At 42.2% G+C, this 16,976-nt stretch overlaps 1 protein-coding gene across 11 annotated transcripts in view; it reads right to left on the bottom strand.

The window, feature by feature from the left end:
* CDC25C (cell division cycle 25C) overlaps positions 1 to 16,004 on the bottom strand; it is a 251,333-nt gene extending 235,329 nt beyond the window's left edge. For 7 of the 11 annotated variants that reach the window (XM_069244444.1, XM_069244443.1, XM_069244449.1 and 4 more), the window contains exons 1-3: positions 15,794 to 16,004; positions 13,620 to 13,708; positions 1,229 to 1,371 (exon numbers count right to left, since the gene is read on the bottom strand). The gene's annotated coding sequence lies outside the window, so the exon portion shown is untranslated. The remainder of the gene's footprint in view (positions 1 to 1,228; positions 1,372 to 13,619; positions 13,709 to 15,793) is intronic. The other 4 variants (XM_069244451.1, XM_069244453.1, XM_069244452.1 and 1 more) reach the window with 3 other exon arrangements.
* Between the last annotated feature and the right edge of the window lie 972 nt (positions 16,005 to 16,976).

Below are 16,976 nucleotides of genomic sequence, written 5' to 3'. Positions count from 1 at the left end.
CCTAAAACTCGCCATAGTGAGTGGCTTAGTAGAATTTGATGCCTGAAGTTCCTCATCCGCGCGTTTAAGGTCCTGCACAACTCTGTACCTGCCTACATGAACAACCGCCTGAGATTCCACAATCCCTCCAGACACCTCCGCTCCGTCTCACTCACGCTGGCACATACCCCTCACATGCAACGCAGCAGAGCAGGGGGACAGCTCCTTCTCCTGTGTCACAACCTAAGCCTGGAATAGTCTCCCCCTGCACCTCAGGACCTCCCCTATTCTACAGGAGTTTCGTAGGACACTGAAAAACTGGCTCTTCGACTGGGACCGTGGACCCTGCTAATGCCTGGATACCCTCACGGGTGTTAAGTCATGCTCTTCAAGTCGATTGACTCAGTTGGCCTCTGCGTAAAACAAGAAACAGCAGTAGAGCAGCTCCAAGTATATATGTGGCATACGTTTTTAAAGATTGTATGTGGGTTCAATATAATGCTAGTATCAGGCTATGTGTGCTAGCAGGTATTTTAGTTCAGCTTGAAGTGTACCCTCAGTAATGGTCTCTGAACAGCCTTTTACAAGGCGAAGGCCAGGTAGGTCATACTCAGTTTTGCACTGCTACAAAGTGGGGGAAATTAATTCTACTGTGCTAGGTAACAAAAACACTTGTTTTGTGCAGTTTTCAAATACTCTAATAGCAATCTCTAACTATAACATTATTCTCTTGGTCTGGATTTGCTTCTATCACTGTTGACAAAGCCTAGCAGGAGGAGATGGACTGTCCTACTAGAGCAATAAAAGGGCTGTTTTGAGTTTGATTTGGTCCCAGTCCGCAGCGGCAAAGTCAGCAAACAAACAAATGTTCTGGCTATTGACACAGATCAATTACCAGAGACTGAGATTAATTTAAGTATTCAATCCATCACCTTAGCTTTTCTCACTACCAAAATGGTCATAACATTCATACACAAAATAAATACCATAATGAAGCACAGGAAGCAGACTTGGCATGTTTTGCTTCCAAACGTTTTTAGTTATATCAGAATGATGCATTTTAAAAACAAATTATATCAAGAAGAATAAGGCTATTCATTTTTACAAGAAGCTAAAATGTCAGAGTTGCCTTTCGCAAAAATGGCTGCAAAAAAGAAAACCTATTTATGAACACATTCACCCGAGAGCAAAAAGTCCATAAAACAAACCAGTCGGAGGGAGAGAGGGGCAGTAAAAAAGAGAAACTCACCCAAGTATTCTACTGTCTTTTTTTTTTTGCATCCGAGCAACAAACTCCTGATTGATTTGGTTGGCCACAAGTTTCTTGAGAAGTCCCTTACTCCAAGACCAAAATGAAAACCTGTTGCAGAGCGAGGGGTGTTGCCAGTAGACCTGAAACACAGAAAAAGACCAAACTGTATGCTGTGAAGCACAGAGCCTATAGAAAAATCAAGCTAACTTTATCATCTAGTATACTAAATAAATAGCAACGAGGAGACATTATGTCAAATTTACCGATGGAAATCACATCAGACAGTAATGCATGTGAAAACTCAGAAGTATAAAAGAATACAGTCACCCCAAATGAACCTGTTGAAACAGAGACAAAAACACACAAGTATGTAATTCACATAAAGGAAAAATAGGGTTGTGTTGGTAGCTGAGTTTTTTAGGTCTATGCCATGCCAATGTATAATACATCTAATACACCAAAAGCCAAAACACAGAACTCCTTCACATGTGCTAGGTGAGGTAGTTAAACAACTTAAGCTCCCATTGACCCAAACTACCACTCATGACTTCAAATATAAGTTATGATTGATATCACTAGTCACATCTATGAAGTGGTTTAAGAACAGTGCAGCATAGTCAATCAGGCAAGTAACTAAGGCCATACCCAACAGGATGTGAATACAGGACATTATATACAGCCTTGCCCTTAGGATTAAAAAGGGGTGCTGAGAGCAGAGATCACACTTGATGTTCCCTGCAGGGATTTTGGCCCAATTCAGCAGAGAAGGATAATGTACACAGTCAAGCTGCATCTATGCAGGCACTTCACTTAGGCCGGGTACTCTACCACTAATTCCAGGCACAACTTTACATGGCCTTTAGCCATGTCAAGCAAGTACAAAGTCCATAGTCTGGATGGAAATTGGCTGGCAAATTCAACAAATACATTTACCCGAAGAGTTCAATGGGCACAGTCTGTGGTCATCTCTAGAGATCTCTAGGTGCAGTTCCCAAATCTGTACCAGTTTTTCAGAAATATCAAGGAGTCTCTTATGCTTAGCACCTCTTTCCATATGAATGCCCACTGAATTGATGATTTATTATGACCAACAGACGTTTGTGCCAATTCACTGCCTACACAATCATTCTGCAAGGCTTGTATGTAGTAGAGGAAGCTGCACTGTTCCTCGCTGGCACTTCAAAAAGGCTGTCTGACCATTATAATACTGACCCTTGCCCTCGGGCAAGGGCATGGTGCTATATTTAACTCCTACCCCTCAAATGAAAGCAGACCATAGGGTTGAGATTTGGGACAACCTCTTTTAAATCATGCAGCATGTCTGTCAAAATACTGCTACTTCTTTAAAACTCCTTTTAATATTTGGTAACTCAGGAAGGATTGAAGCCAAGGGAGTAGATTCACACCCTTCCCCATCCTCCACCCCGAAAACGATAAATAAAATAAAATTATAACACTACATCGGGTCTACCATTTGGGTGGTGTGGCATACATTCTGGAATAGGTAGAATGGCTGCTTTCCGAAATGTTTCAGCCACTCATGTAGCTTTTGTATGTAAGCACAGAGTAGAGGATAACCACAAGGTTGCCACTGTAGATCCTTTGGAAGCAACAAATATTATTCAAACAAAACGCAAAATAAAAATAAACCTGTTACAGTTATGTTTTATTCACTCTTGTTAATTGACAAAATCACTAATTGTGATCGTACAATTGTTAATTTTCACTTTCTCAGAAATACACAAGCATAACCAGCTCTACTGCTGCTGTTTGAGCTAGCTTCCACAAAGAAAATCCCCTCAACATGTGTACACCACAGTATGGTTTAACTCCATCACCTTTCCCCCCCCCATTCAGTGAATTTCAGGCCTTGTGCTCAATTCATCCCCCAAATGATTGCCCTTTCACGTTAATATGAATGGTGCCATTTATTTCACCTTTTTTGTATGAGGGGCAATTTTTTTTCCTCAACAGTAGCCTACCAGTCCTTTTGCTTCAATAGTACTATTTCCCTCACCGCCATATTGGATGTAGCACCCTTTTACCAGGATTCAAGGATGCTGAGGTCTCATGGCAGCACATTTGCACAGCGGGTGTACAAAAGGCAAGCCCACCTGGGCATGTCCAGCCCCAACCAGGATGCCAGACATTATGCAAGCTTCAAGTCCCAAACCCGTATCACTTATCCAGCAATAATTTCCTGGTACCTCCACTATGCTGTAATATCGACCTACCTTGTCCAGTCAGATTTAATTCAATGATAAGTACATTTTATTCTGCCAATGCATTTTGCTTTCTCATGCCTAAAGCTCCAAAGTCCTCGACTGAACTAGCAAGTCAATTACAAGTTGCCAATATTTTTGTATGCTGCAAAAGTAAAGTGTCTAGTTATACTTTCGATAGTATAACAATATCTACTGACACCTATTTAGCCTATTAGGTTATGGAAAAAGCATGTTTAGAGGTCTACAACTTTATTTATCTCTTCTGATGTTTTAGACATCACTGAAACTTGGCTAAAGGGCGTAGTGTAGACATTTATAAAATAACTTCCTCCCACAGGATATTCTTTTACCAGGTTTGACTGCCCTTGTCCAAACAAAGGAGGTAGAGTTGCTCTTATTCATAAGAGCAAATTTAAGGTTTTCAGTGGACAAGATGTAGACATTACGGGGTCCATTCTAGTATTGGCACCCACTACCTTGTATCCTAACCACACTGTTGCCATTTTAATAATATATAGATATCCTTCAAGATCTTCTGTAGGAGGCTGGCCATGTTTGTAGTGGGTACCTTGGGTACTTACCTTACACAAGGTCCAGTTATCCCTTATTAGTGAAATGTAGTAGTGTTCTAGCAGCTTAGGCTGACAGAGGTAGTAATAGCAGAGTAGCTTAGGCTGAACTAGGAGACATGCAAAGCTCCTGCAATACCACTTATAGTTACACAGTACTTATACACAAGTAAAGACAATACTCAGTATTACCAAAAATAAAGGTAGTTTATTTGGGTGACAGTACCAAAAATACCTTAGAGGCAATATTCCTTCTGAAGGTAAGTATTTTACACAATATATACACTAGACACCAAAATAAGGCAAGTAATTAGACATAGGATAGTGCAAACAAGAGGAGATGCTATAGAATGCAATAGGAGAAAATAGGTCTAGGTGCAACAAAAACCATATACTAAGAAAGTGGAATGCAAATCGCGAATTCCCCCTTAGGCAAGTGTAGTGTGTGCAGAGTGGCTGGGAGATTAAGAATACAGTAACAGTAAGTAAATTACCCCACCCCAGAGCCCAGAAAAGCAGGAGTAAAGTACTGCAAGTTTCCTTAGGACACAGTACACCTAGTGATTTGAAGTATTGCACGAACCAACCAATTCTGCTAACAAGTGGGTTCCTGGACCTGAAGACCTGCAAAAGAAGGGGACCAAGTCCAGAAGTCGAAAGAAGTTCCAGGAAGGACAGGAGCGCCTGCCAACCCAGAAGAGGGTGCAAAAGAAGAGTCCCCAGTTGCACGAAGACTGCAGAAATGCACCCTAGGAAAGTGCCAGCGGGTTCCTGCGTGATGCAAAGGATGTCCCGCATCGTGAAGTTGGATGCAGGCGAATTTTGTCACTGGATTCCTCCAACAAGCCTTGTTCTGGCAAAGTCGTGTTTTGCGTCAACTAGGCGCTATCTAGACCCAGAAAGGACCTGGGGGCCTCAACTCTGTGTGAGAAGGAAGAGGGGGCTCTCAGCACTTCAGAGAGCCCTCGGAGCACCAGATAGCATCCACGGGTGTCCCAGGACACAGGGGACAAAGGAGGTGCAAAATGCAGTTGGCACAGCACTTCAAAGGAAGGTTCCATGCCACCGGAGAACAACTCAGCGAGTTGAGCGTCGCAGGATAGAATGCTGGGGACCTGGGCTAGGCTGTGCACGAAGGAATTTTGCAAACAGTGCACAGCGGCCTCAGGAGGTGAAGACGACGCAGTGCACAGGGGTATTGTCGCTCTGAGGGAAGGCAAGGTCTTACCTCCTCCAAATTGCGACAGCAGGACCACAGGACAGTGTGTCAATGGGGTCCACCCTCTGTGTTCCAAGGAGCACAATCGTCGCCAGGCGAGGAGTCCAAGAGAACCAGTCGTCGACTTAGAAGGTACCTGGTTAAGCAGTGGAGTGACTGTCACTCCACGGGAGATTTCTTTGGTCCTTTTGGTGCAGGGTGAAGAAAGGGAGTCCTCAGAGCGTGCACACCGTGGAAACTGTTGCAGATGCTGGCTGGAGCGGAAGGTGCAGAGGAAAAGTATCCGTTGTGGATACGTTGTTGCTGTTACAGCGGTTCCTGGAGCAGGATGCGGTTGGTCAGAGGGTGAAGTAGTAGTTGCAGAGGATTCCTGCTGGAAACTTGCAAGCAGAATCTGAAGGGAACCCACAGGAGAGACTCTTAATAGCACTGGGGGGGGGGGGGGGGGGGGGAAATCGGCTACCTTATCAGGTGTGGACCACTCAGAGCCCTCCAGAGTGCCACCACAACTTGCAAAGCAAGATGGCTGAAGTCTGGGACACACTGTAGGAGCTCTGGGCACCACCCCTAGGGTGGTGATGGACAGGGGAGTGGTCACTCTCCTTTCCTTTGTCTGGTTTCGCGCCAGAGCAGGGGACAAAGGGTCCCTGAGCCGGTGTAGACTGCCTTATGCAAGGAGTGCACCATCTGTGCCCTTCAAAACATTTCCAGAGGCTGGGGAGGCTACCTCTCCCCCGCCTGTAACACCAATTTCCAAAGGGAGAGGGTGAAACACCCTGCTCCCAAAGGAAATGCTTTGTTCTGCCTTCCTGCGACTGAGCTGCTCAGACCCCAGGAGGGCACAACCCCGTCTGTGAGATGGCAGCAGCTGTAGCTGCATCGCAAGCCTCAGAGAGCTGGTTTGGCATTTCTGGGAGTCCATGGTGAAGCCCCCAGGATGCATGTAATTGACTCCCCAATACCAGATTTGGAAAGGGGGGACAATTCCATGATCTTAGACACCTTACATGGCCATATTTGGGGTTACCATTGTGAAGCTACATATAGGTATTGACCTATAAGTAGTGTACACGTGTAATGGAGTCCCTGCACTCACAAAGTTCCGGGAATTTGCCCTGAACTATGTGAGGGCACCTTTGCTAGTGCAAGGGTGCCCTCACACTTAGTAACTTTGCACCTAGCCTTCATTAAATGAAGGTTAGACATATAGGTGACTTATAAGTTACTTAAGTGCAGTGCAAATGGCTGTGAAATAATGCGTGAACTATTTCACGCAGGCTGCAGTGGCAGTCCTGTGAAAGGGTTTGTCTGAGCTCCTTACGGGTGGCAAAAGAAATGCTGCAGCCCATAAGGATCTCCTGGAACCCCAATGCCCTGGGTACCTAGGTACCATATACTAGGGACTTATAAGGGGGTCCAGTGTGCCAATTGAAATTGGTAAATGAAGTCACTAGCCTATAGTGCAAAATTAAAAGCAGAGAGAGCATAAGCACTGAGGTTTTGATTAGCAGTGCCTCAGTGACACAGTTAAGCACTATACAGACACACACATTAGGCCATAAACTATGAGCACTGGGGTCCTGACCAGCAGGGTCCCAGTGAGACAGGCAAAAACATACTGACATACAGGCAAAAATGGTGGTAACATGCCAAGAAAGATGGTACTTTCCTACACCTTCTATATTTCTTACTGAGATACTAGAAATATTAACCACTCTTTCCATCACCGATAACACCCATCTTATAATGGGGGACATAAAATGGCACATTAACAACAATAAGGATGAAACGCTGCTTTACATCTCAATAGCATGACCCTGGCCTCTCAATCGATTAACTACTCAGCACATACTGGACATGATACTCTGGAGGTTGTATTTGCCCCCCAAAATACAAAGCAGGGGTGTGGCATTTAATAAAATATGTACTTATCCATGGGACAGGTTGCTTCTAAAAACGACTTGTCCTGTAAAGAAAACCTACTTGTCCCTTTGGTGCCAGGTACTGCGGCGACAAATTCTGTCAGCAGTCTCATTATACAAGATCTCTGATAATAGCCTCTCCGATTATGCCAGGGATAATACTACAGTAGGGCTTGAATACTAGCAATTTCAAGTCCTAATATAGCAATTTCCTTATTTTGCCACCTTTCTGCAGACCTACACACTGGGGCTTGAGGAGGCAGTAAGCAATAGTTCCAGGGATGGAATGCCTTTGAGTCTGGACAAACTTACTAACTTGCATGTTTTATGGATTTTCACCAGCTCATATCTAATCTTTTCTCATACTGAGAAAGGCTGGGAATGTACTCCCGACAAGGGCAGTAGTAGAAGTTCTTCCATGGTTGGGAAAAAAGTGATTGGAGGGAAACTTGTAAACGCTAAATAGGTTTTCACATGAGCAAATCTACACATCCATAACTGTTCATGTTAAAATACAGTTCACAAATATTTTCTAGAGTATGATTTCCTGGTCTACTTCTGTAAATTCACTAAAGCCACTAATGCAAAGACATACCATAGGTACACAACTGACTTTCTAACGTTAACTAAGACATTTTTGTATAATTACAATTCTAGTTCTCACTCTATCAATCTATCGGCTGGCTTTACTTTGAGTGATAGCATTCTGCTCTTCCACAACGAGCATATTGGCACACAAAGTAGTTTGGTTCAGTGCCAGGAACCAGTGTGGCAATGCATACTTTGAGACCGATTTTTTTTTGCTTTTTGACAATGTTTGTTACAGTGCTGAGGACCTGGCAGCTACCACAACAATAAAGTGTTACCGAAGCCATGTTAAAACAAGACATGCATTGTCAACACAAGAAGACTGACCACCAATGTCGGACTGATTGACTTTGCCATTAATTATTTTCACATTTCCCATCATCTTGTCGAAACTGGTTACACTGATTTTCCATTATGAATATTTTTTGGTAATACTAGCATGCATCAACACATTTTATTAAATGATGCTTCAAAGAAATAACATTTCTCGGTAATTTAGAAAAACTTTTCTTACTTGCATTTTTTTAACTGAGCATTTTATTTTGAAAGCAAAAAATCATCAATATTGCTTATAAGCTTCTGCAAACATTTGCATCTAATCAGAGAGCATTCTGGGAGCATTATACATAGCCTTGTATTGTTAAACTTGTCAAACGTGTGTGTGTGTGTGTACGTGTGTGTGTACACATTATTTTAATGGAATCACTGTCAGTAGTGCAGTTTGACCTTGGAACGTTTATTTAGAGTGCCCACTCTAATAAAGGCTTTACATTAATGAACCATAAATACAAGTTCGAACAGCATTAACATATGGAAACAAATATTACCTTAACTGCAGACAGTTCCCTTTCCTGAAAGCTGGCAGACAAAGGGTTTGTGCTGCAGCGGGTTGGGCCTACTTGTCCCATGGACAAAACAAACAGCAAAGCTTGTTGTCATTTACCCCAAACAATATGTCCTGGGCATCAGGCTGCAGGAATTCTGCACCCTTGCAAAGACGTCTTTGTTGGTTACTCCTCTTGACCAGAGGGATAAATTTTTCCCTTTTAAGATCAACCTACCGCCACGTCCAAAATGTATTTCTTCCCTTACTCACTAGATATTGAAACACACTACACCCTATGACTATTCAGGAAAGTTTTCTTCTTCTACCTTAACTCAAAGGCCCTAATTGATGCTATTTTAAGTTGACCATACCTCAGAAAAATCCACTCTCATACCCACGTCAAAGTCTAACATCAAATCAGACAAAAAAAGTGTGGTTCAATGACGACATGAAAAAATGAAACTAACAGCTAGGAAATCATAGGACAACTGGTGGTCCCAAAATAAAAGATAAATGCCTATACACGTCTAAGCTTGCCACCTACAAAAAAAAATCCTTAGCATGCAAAAAAATACTACCAGGACAGGCTCACATTTGCTCCTAATAAACATAAGGAAGACTGTAGAATTGGAAATGGTCAACTATCAAGCTATATAGAAAAACATGATACCCCTAATAAACCTCAAGTCAGATTCTATCCTAACAGGAGCACTGAGTCCAGTCTTCTAGCCATTTCTATCTTCGAACGATTGCTGACCTAAATCTTGAAGCCAACCTTTCTACTGACACCAACATGCCAGCAGAAAATCAATCTTTGACTTCAGGTGGCGGGGAACCCTAGTCAAGGCAATGTTTTTTGTCAGGAAAATGACCAATCCTGGCAGAAACATCCAGCAATGTCAGCAACTCAGAAGTCAGAATCTGAAGATTAAGGGCTCTTTACCTCAAGAGGATGGTGTATCCAGGAGCATCTGGAACCTAACTATCAATGAACTTTAAGTCGGGGATGGGGGGTTCAGATGAAAGTTCTCCAAAGTCACAAGGAACCCTAAATATTGAACAGACTGCCACCCTCAGCTTGTGGTACAGGGGGAACTAGGAACAGAAGAGGCCCAAACAGCCATTCATCAAGATAGGGAAAAAGAAGAACAACACCCTTTCTCGTGGTCAAAAACATCCACCAGAGCCAGTAACTTGGTGAACATCTGGAGATGTCACCAATCCAAAGGACAAAACCTCAGTCTGCCAACAATACCAAAGCTTGTATGGATAAACCAGAATATGGAAGCTAGCGTCAATTCCTGAGACCGCAGCAAGTCACATGATCAGATAAGGGTGTGCTGGAGATAATGATGGACTGGAGAGACACCATCCGAAAAGAATGGTCATTCATCTATTTGTAGTTCACCTTTAGGTCCATAGAGGGCCCAAAGTCCCTGGACACCATCTTTGTGTGTTAAAAACCTATCGCCAGAGCCAGTACGTGGTGAACATCTGGAGATGCCACCAATCCAAAGGACAAAACTTCGGGTCTGCTAACAATACCAAAGCTTGTGTGGATAGCCAAAAAATGGAAGGCGTAAAATCCAGAGCATTCAGCAAGTCACATGATAGGATAATTGTGTGTGGGAGATAATACTGGGCTGAAAAGACGCAATCCGAAAAGAACTGTCAGCCATCTATTTGTAGTTCACCTTTAGGTCCATAGTGGGCCCAAGTCACTGGACAGCTTCAGCCCTCAAAAGCAGAATGGAGTAGCAATCCAAGATCCCGTTCCCCAACTGGACAGTGGCACAATGCCCTCTTCTCCAGGAAAGACCTAATGCTCACCTGAAGGGTCACTGGCTTAAGTAGCATAGGGGAATTTGGGTTTGCTGCAAAATCAGTGGGGAAGGTGGGCAATGAATTTGATGAAGCCACTCAACAAGACGACTTGGAGAACCCAAAAGACATGGGTGTTAATCCAGTCAGGGAAATACTGCAGTGTTTCCCGATTGGTAAGTTCTTGGAAGCACAGACAGGCCTTTCAGTGTGACTCTGGCAGTACAACAAAATTTGCACATCAATTGTTGCAACTTATGTTCCTTCTCATGGCTCAGTCCATCTTTTTCCCTTCTTGTGTGAAACAAGAAACCACTTGTAATTGTCCTAGAAAGATACACCTCCCACAGACAAACCATGGCTTGTTCCACAAGACAGATTCCACATCTGCTACAGCTGAAGCTAATGATGCAAAAGTGCTATGTAGAGCGGGGAACAAAATGGCTGTACCATCTCGACTTTCAAATGTGACCATCTTTGCACTTTTTAACCACATGAGCATGCTTTGCCATCCCTTATTCAGATCCTCTGCACTTACAAGTGTAATCTTCTCACTTTGATCCTACATTCTACTGCCTCCTCACATTTTCTTCTTTATTGTCATACCACCCTCCCATTTTATCCACTCTGCTCACCAGACTCATCAGTTTGACCTGATCAGCTCTCCGCTTAAAAGTGACCAGACACGAAACAGTCCTGTTTTTCCCAAGTCGGACCTGACACTTCTTAATACAAAAACATGCCCTGCTTTGAGGAGGGGACTGGGCAAGGACATACCCTAGTTAAAATGTTGTGCATGCTCACATTTCCATCAGCCCACTCATCGTACAGCACATCATAGACAGTTGTCTAAAAGCAAAATGTTGAGAGCAAATACCAAAAACCTGTATGCACAAACTACGGGTAGGACTCCAACTCTTTCAAAGTTGCACGGGCTACACTTCTGACTATGGCTTTCGCAATCACTCAAGACTTGACCAGCAATTCTTACCCTGGTTGATAGGGATCCTCCATGTGCACTCAGGATTCACCTAATACCAACCAAAAACTCACAAACACTTAAGGAAAACTACTGATACCGTCATGACGTCCAATGACAGCTATGCCACTGCAGATAATAAATTCACCAAATGTGCCGCAAACACTTGTGCGTTACTCTGGGGTCTTTGGCCACAACGGACCTGACAACAACAACAACAACCACTGTACAGACAATTTTTGAACCATAAACGCCACAATCACTTCGAGCACAACAACTCCACAATCACCTCACATCACACTTCACCGCAATTCATAGCAAAAGCATTACAAGTGCAAATCCCTGCTTTAACACACACCCCACTTGTAACACAATGCTGGAACTTCATCAACCTCTCAACATGTCATAGGCCAACTGTACTATGGTCCCTCCTTTCATGGGATACAACAATTTTGCTTCTACCATTAACCTAATGCATGATTCCTCTTCTCATGGGACACAACTGTTCCTCTGCTACCAAAATCTGTTATTTTTTTTTGTTTTTACCCTTTGCAGGGCTAGAACGCTTCACCAAGGCCAATGGACCTTTTGACCCAGTGAGAAACGTCGTGAACCACAACATTTACATCAACATGGCAATCAATAATTAAAACACCATGACCAATGTGGCCATGGAATGAAAATTCCAAAAAGTTCAAAGCTTTATTTTCACAACCACTGAACCAGAATTATGTAAATAGTGTGCAAGATTAAATTGTATAAGTAAATGAAAAACAGTGACTGACCAAATCCCCAAAACAAACTGAATCTCCTAAGCATCAACACCATTAAGCATTCAAGAAGAATAATGCATACCAATAACTTCAATATGTGAACATTAGAAATACAATTTAAATTGAACTTAGGATACGTTAATCAAATACGCAAAATATTTAGCAGATATCTTTGTGGACATAGGTTATCCCTACAACTACCCAAGTTAGGACACGCGTGTGTGGGGACAGATTACATATGCGGACAAAACAAAATTTACGACAAAAATAATATGGAAAAATAACTAATTCAGGTTTGGTTCTAACTCAGAAAAATATGCAAGTGTCAGCAGGGTAACTTCTAACAAAACAGGACAAAGGGAAAATAACATTGCACTAGAATACACCTCTCCTTAGGAACAGGAGGCAATTCAGTTTTCGTCGACAAAACAAAATCTTAAATCCAGTCAAATCAGCATCAGGGGAAGTGCCGAACATGAGCTGCACAGGGAAATCAGAAAATGGTACAGCTTAATAACAAAGTTCAGGAAAAGAGTCTTAACTACTAGAAAGTCAAAAAGGGTTCTGATCTCAAACTTAGTTCATCACCTAACAAGAAATCCTTCTCACAATTTGATTGGTCAATCCACTATGACCATTTGACATAAAAGGGCAATGTCCAATTAAAATCTTAGTTTGACTTTGCAACATGGGTCTTTCTTCCCGGAACTTGGTGCAAAGTCATCTCTCCTTTCAGTGTGACTCCAGCAGTGTAACAATGTTTGTACATCAATTGTTGCAACTTACGTTCCTTCTCATGGCTCAGTCCTTCTTCCTCCTTTCTCATGTGAAACTACTATTCAAACAAAATCTATTCCCAAACTGTTGCAAACGAATTACACCTAATAGAATAGAACTCTTTACTTTTCACGAGAAACAACCTAGTGGAAAAATTCACATTAAGAAAAGAATGGTTCAGCAGCCATGTAATTTCAAGTACAAAAACTTCAGGCCTAGTCATGCTAATACAAAAATATATTACATTCATTATTACTATTAGAAAAACACACAATTCGGAAACTCATAAATTCTACCTTAATAGTACTTAATCTAAATAAAACAAGCATGTCATTAATAATTGCAATCCGTGGTAAATCTTCACGTTAAGTACAACAAAGACGTGCATTTTTCTGCACACATCTAAATTTTTATTCATTCATTTAACATTGTAAATCAAATCATTTCTCTACAAATCATCATTCTAAATTGATCATACTTCAATATTGTATTACTCACGTTACTACATATGATATGCACAATGTCCACCATTTTCTAAACGAATACACATTTAAAATACATCTCAGTATAATTTCTCTCGCGTTAGCCCTTAAAGCATGAATATATATGTTACCACATGCTGACTTCTGGTGCACTAAAATCATTACTAAATTTAGCGCTCCAAAACTTTCAAAGACTCAACTGCTCACCTCGTTCATGTAGAAGAGCAAGATGTAAAGAAAAGTGATCAGCTTCTGTGGGAAGAATAGTCCAAGACCTGGTGTCACCAAGCCTTCCTCTGAATTTCATCACAGAACAGGAAAAGAAAGGATGTTATTTAGTAAAACATTTGGGGATGTTTAGCCAGACAGCTTTAAATGAAGTTCCGCACAATTCTAATCCCCTGAATGCTTTGTTTTTGGTTCCATATGCATGGGTTATAAATAATCCTTATCATGCCTTTCTTTGCCATCTCACTCTCCTCCAAGAAATAAATGAAAGCCTTGCATTCCTTTTGTTTACATCTGTTTGCTGGTACTTACAAGGCTATTCATGCAATTATAAATACAGAACTGAAAGTCTCACAATCCACAGAAAACCAGAATGATCGAGCCACTGGCATAGGAATCAACTGTCCCTTTTCCATGTGGTAACAAACAATTTATTAATTCGAAGTGTGTTCAGCCTCTGAAACGCTGGTAAATTGGTCTTCCTCAACACTAGTCTGTGTTATAAATCTCTGGAATATTCCAGTAGACGTTTGCTTCTATCTGGGAGGTTGGCATACGAGTCAAGCTTTACTTTAGTACAGTGGTTCCCAACCTGTGGTCCGCGGAACCCCAGGGGTCCGTGACACCTTCCCAGGGGGTCCGCAGGCCTGGGCTAGGAGGAAGGCACTTCTCCAGTTGGGGGCCTCTGACAAACACGTGCGTGCTGTTTTCATTTTTATTACTTCCTTTGTTGAGCAGTTTTAAACGCACTGCAAAGCTTCTTGTACTGCAAAAATAAAAGCGTCAAGCTAACTCAAGTGATTAATGTATCTGCTGGAGAGTTTGAACTCAAAGGTAGTGCAGATGGCTACTATCCCTGCTGCAAAGCATGTGTATCATGCAAAAAAACGGTATTTTATGTGCATGGCACAGTGGGTTTCTGCTTTTGTCACAGAAATTATTTTGTTACTATGCAATTCATAATCGTAATCTAGCACAGTGAGCTGTGAACTCCCATTAAAGAGCTGCATGCAAACAGCATGGCACAAATTAGAAAGTTGTTTTTTTCCTAGTCTCATTTTCCTTATGCTGCTAAAAAAGGTTTGCTTGTGTAGAAATACATTCTTATTGCTAACGCAGTGCTTAATTTGTGCTTGTTGTTACCAGTGCTGAGCACCAGCACTTATTTTTGAGGGCCGGGGCTTATTCTTCTGCCTCAAGCATTTGCTGCGAGCAAAAGATACATATGGGAAAGACAGAGGAAGGGAAAAACGAAAAAGCATCACAAAGGGAGAAAGTAGAAAGCTGCTAGTGAGCAGAAGTGGCAAGGAGTGGCTTTATATGGATTGAAGGGGCCCGAGATGGCTTCAAGATTACGCCACCTCAGTATTCCGTGTACCCACATTTAATTGCTGCAGCCACGTGTTTAAGAGGAGGGCTTTGGGCACCGGCACGTTTTTATTTACAAATTAAGCACTGTGCTAACGTCATCGCTAACCACTGTGCTGTGTTCTGAATCCTCAGTTTGTGCTTCTCCGGACCAAGCACTCTTAGAAAATGCCTACCAGCGTGGTTGACATGTAAATCCTACACCTTGTAGTCCCCTGTAAAGTGCCCTGACACCCTACAGTGGTATGAGAGGTGCTATAAAACAAATGAAGTACATGTGACAGAGAGGCTAGGGAGAGATGAGAGGCCCTTGTGGTTTACTTCCTTTCCCCTTCACTTATTTATTTAAAAAAGTTTCTCAGATCTTGCATACCTAAAAAATAAAAACAGAAATCGCTCCAGAAATGTAGAATCTGACCTGAGGATTCACCTTTCCTAAATAAAACCAAACATTGAAAAGGTAGTTGCCGAGATGCAGCGCCAACCTTCCCAATAAAATGTTTTGATTTTTGCATATTTTTTCAATACAAAAGAATTTTATCTTTAGTAATTTGAGTATTTGTTTGGTGTGTACTTGTTATATTTTTTGCGAATTACTGTTTTGATGTTTGAAAATTAAATCGCACAAATTGCTGGGGGTCCCCGGCTTCCAGTAATGATTCATTGGGGGTCCACAGGAGTCAAAAGGTTGGGAACCACTGCTTTAGTATATATCAGTAATCTCATATTTTTGGTCACACGTTCTCAACTTCAGACTGTCGTCTATCATATAATTTCAGACTTACCGGCCTCTACCTCTTCTTCCGTCTTGTCTTTCCTAACTTTGCGGCACCCCCAGTTTGGAGAAGGTCTCCGTGCCGCACGATTCTTCGCCCAAGGCTGTAAGCAGTCCCTGCCTGAAAAATAGATTTAAAATCTTCCTCCTCAGGACCGGCGAATCACGACGCACGCTACACGCTCACTCTGACGCAGCGCGAGAAAATTCAACCAATGACACCTATCAACCAATCAGTACTTAGTTCCCGGACACATTCCCATCAGGTTCAGAAAGATACCGTAATGACTGGACAAATGAAGCGCCATTCAAATTTAGGCACAGTAAATTAGTCGCTCCGTTAAAATCCCGCCCATTTACAGCAGCTGACCGGAAATGTATGTCCTCCTGTCAATCTAGCGCCCTAGTTAAGTACGTGTAAGGGTCTTACATTCCTGCATACCTGATAGCTTAATGTCGAATAAAAACGAGTGGGGCAAATTAAGAAGCAATGTTTTCCAGAGCAGATTATTGATTGGCAAGAACGGTGGTTTGCCGGCTTAACCCCGTACATGCCAACATTTTACAGCAGGCAAGTGGGAGATTATCCTGCCTGCCATGTGTCTTTGGCACCATCTTGCTCGATGAGATCACACAAATCATGATCAATCAAAATTGAGATCCGTGTATTTTCTGTTTTCTTTTACGGGCATCTTTACTGCCTTTTCCTACATTTATGTCCGCCTCATTTGCACACCAAAAATGTTCCTCCTCCAATGCCTGGCCTCTGCTCAAGAGCCATTCTGGCTTCCTACCCATTTTATTTGAAATCTGCGAAGTAATTTTCTCAATAACTTTACTGAGCTTCCTTTCAAAATCTACCTCTTGTGAACCTTAGCCTGCCTCCATACTATTAGTTCTATACAATCCATACAAGTAAGACACCCAGCAGGAGGCACAGTATAATTTGTACCCAATAAATAGACTCACACACCAGAACATGTCAAAATATTTCTCAAAATGATCATTCAACCGCCCTCATCCTTCAAAATAGCTGCTGTGACTGATACAGCAAGCCAAGATGCCCAAAAGTATTCAATTTAGCTCAAAATGGTTGTGCTGCAGTCACGTACAAAATAATAACACTAGTGTTCTAGTTGATCTATAAATGGCATCTTTCATGTGAGGCCGGATCCCTGCGGGAGAAGACAAAC

The sequence above is a fragment of the Pleurodeles waltl genome, chromosome 7 (assembly GCF_031143425.1).
Source record: "Pleurodeles waltl isolate 20211129_DDA chromosome 7, aPleWal1.hap1.20221129, whole genome shotgun sequence".
NCBI lineage: Eukaryota > Metazoa > Chordata > Amphibia > Caudata > Salamandridae > Pleurodeles > Pleurodeles waltl.
This window is presented reverse-complemented; position numbering and strand designations above follow the sequence as displayed.